The sequence below is a fragment of the Marmota flaviventris genome, chromosome 4 (genome assembly GCF_047511675.1).
Source record: "Marmota flaviventris isolate mMarFla1 chromosome 4, mMarFla1.hap1, whole genome shotgun sequence".
In the NCBI taxonomy this organism is placed as follows: domain Eukaryota; kingdom Metazoa; phylum Chordata; class Mammalia; order Rodentia; family Sciuridae; genus Marmota; species Marmota flaviventris.
Window position 1 is genome coordinate 129,059,801 of NC_092501.1, and position 3,004 is coordinate 129,062,804.

Sequence of the window (3,004 nt, forward strand, 5' to 3'; positions counted from 1 at the left end):
CTTAGGTACATGTATGCAGACATGAGTGGTGTGAAAATACTTTATGTACAACCAGTGACTTGAAAAGTTGTGCTCTACGTGTATAATATGAAATGAATTGCATTCTGCCATCATATATAACAAATCAAAATAAATAATTTTAAAAACAGACATTAACCCCTTCTGCGCGGTCACGCTGAGCCAGCGCCCAGGCCTGGGAACGGGCTGCAGCCGGCTCCGCCTGCCTCTCCTCGACCATGGATCCCCGCAAAGTGAGCAAGCTTCGGGCGTTCGTGAAAATGTGTAAGCAGGATCCGAGCATCCTGCACACCGAGGAGATGCGCTTCCTGAGAGAGTGGGTGGAGAGCATGGGGGGTAAAGTACCACCTGCTACTCATAAACCTAAATCAGAAGAAAAAGGAAGAAAAAACAGATAGCAAGAAGTCGGAAGAAAACATTAAGAGAGATGAGCCATCAAGTCAGGAAAGTGATATAGAAATTGATAATGAAGGTGTAACTGAACCAGACACTGATGCTCCTCAAGAAATGGGAGATGAAAATGCGGAGATAACCGAGGAGATGATGGATCAAGCAAATGAAAAGAAAGGGGCTGCCATTGAAGCCCTGAATGATGGTGAACTACAGAAAGCCATTGACTTGTTCACAGATGCTATCAAGCTAAATCTTCGCTTGGCCATTCTGTATGCCAAGAGAGCCAGTGTCTTCATCAAATTACAGAAGCCAAATGCTGCCATTCGCGACTGTGACAGAGCCATTGAAATAAATCCTGATTCAGCTCAGCCTTACAAGTGGCGAGGGAAAGCCCACAGACTTTTGGGCCACTGGGAAGAAGCAGCCCATGATCTTGCTCTTGCCTGTAAACTGGATGATGATGATGCTAGTGCAATGCTGAAAGAAGTTCAACCACGGGCCCAGAAAATTGCTGAACATCGGAGAAAATATGAGCGAAAACGTGAAGAGCGAGAGATCAAAGAAAGAATAGAAAGAGTTAAGAAGGCTCGAGAAGAACATGAGAGAGCCCAGAGGGAGGAAGAAGCCAGAGGACAAGCAGGAGCTCAGTTTGGCTCTTTTCCAGGTGGCTTTCCTGGAGGAATGCCTGGAATGGGAGGGGGCATGCCTGGAATGGCAGGAATGCCTGGGCTCAATGAAATTCTTAGTGATCCGGAGGTTCTTGCAGCCATGCAGGATCCAGAAGTTATGGTGGCCTTCCAGGATGTGGCCCAGAACCCAGCAAATATGTCAAAATATCAAAGCAACCCAAAGGTTATGAATCTCATCAGTAAATTGTCAGGCAAATTTGGAGGTCAAGCGTAATGCCCACCTGACAAAACCCTTACTGAAGGAAAAGCAACCTAGATCACTTAATGGCTGTCACAATAATACAAACCAGTGTACCTCTGACCTCATCAGGAGAGCTGGGGTGCTTTGAAGATAATCCCTACCCCTCTGCAGCAAATCCAGTTGAAGCATTTTACAATGGTTTGCCATTAGGGTGTTCATTCAGATAATGTTTTCCTACTAGGAATTACAAACTTAAAACACTTTTTAAACCTTAAAAATATTTAAAACTCAAGGGGGTGTTATTTCCTACATTTTTAATTACTAATCATTTAGGATTTTTTCTTTGATATTGGGCAAGGCAGATACTAAGTATGGAAAATACATAGCTGTAACGTGGGTGAAATAAAGACTTACTAGTGGGAAATAAATAAATCTCATTTACATAGATAAAAGTTTCAGTTGAATATGTGGTTACTGAGACTGAGGCATTTTGATTTGTCATTTAAAAATATTTTTTAAATGATTAATTTCAATAAAACTATTGGGAACACCAGTATTTCACTCTAACCTGGGTAGGGACTGGAAGTATTTGGTAAGGCAGCAGCAGTCTTACTATTTTATATGACATATGCCCTTATGCAGGTTGCATTTAAATCTTACACTGTGTTGAAGAGGTGATTTTTTTGTTATGCTGCAATGGAGTTGGATTACTTAGCTCTGTTTTTGTTCAATATATCAAATAAATGTTTCATATTATTTCCACCGTGGGGAAATAAGGGAATAGTTTTCTTTTTATATTCTATGTTTAAAATTTACCTTTCCTCATCAGAAAATGACCAACTATGTCTGCTTTCTGCTTCTTGTATTTCCCTCCTTCTTGAACTAAAGATAATCTTTTCTCACTAGTATCATCACTGCTATCATACCATAATTGTGCAAAGCATATATAATGCTGGGGTCAATTTAATATGTAATACATATCCTAGCTGTGGAATAATACCCATAAGAGCTGTAGTTCTTTCTTAGCCATGAGATTGCTTATTTAAATGTTATTAGACTTCCACTCTGGCAAAATCTTGTGATGTCAAAAAACATTGGAAGGAAGGATTCCTTTTAGTGTTTGGTGTTCTATTTAGGAAGTACCTATTGATCTTTGTATTTTGAAGAGTATATGGTTTGAGTTATTGGTAACCATACAAGGAATTAACTGCTTGATCTAACATGAATTATAAAATAGATGAGAGCCTGGTTATTCATTATGGAGTTCTTGGCACCATGAAGATTCATTATTGTATTCAGCTCTTCCTTAAATACTGCAACCATACCCCCACCTCTTTTTCCCTTTTGTCCCTGCAAAGATAAAGGAAATGATAAATTCCTTGGAATACATTTATAAAGTAGTACATTTCTAATATATTTATACAGGTTCTAACCCTTTACATGAGTAAACAGAACTGCATCTGTTACAAAAATGAGAAAAAGTCGTATGCTAATGGAGCATGCTTTTAATACCCTTGGAAAAAAACACCATTTATACTTGGATTTGGGCTTGCCGGTGTTCTTTTTTGTTGTTGTTGTTCATGTATGTTCTCAAAATCTCATGTGTGCTGTGCTTAATTCAAGAAGAACAGTTTCTTCTTGGATTCCTGATTTGATTGACTTAATTATACATGACCTAACTATACTCGAATATTACGAATATAAATGGGTAAAAGTAAATTAC

At 39.0% G+C, this 3,004-nt stretch overlaps 1 pseudogene; it reads left to right on the forward strand.

The window, feature by feature from the left end:
• Window positions 1–236: 236 nt before the first annotated feature.
• LOC114087365 (hsc70-interacting protein pseudogene) lies at window positions 237–3,004 on the forward strand (annotated as a pseudogene).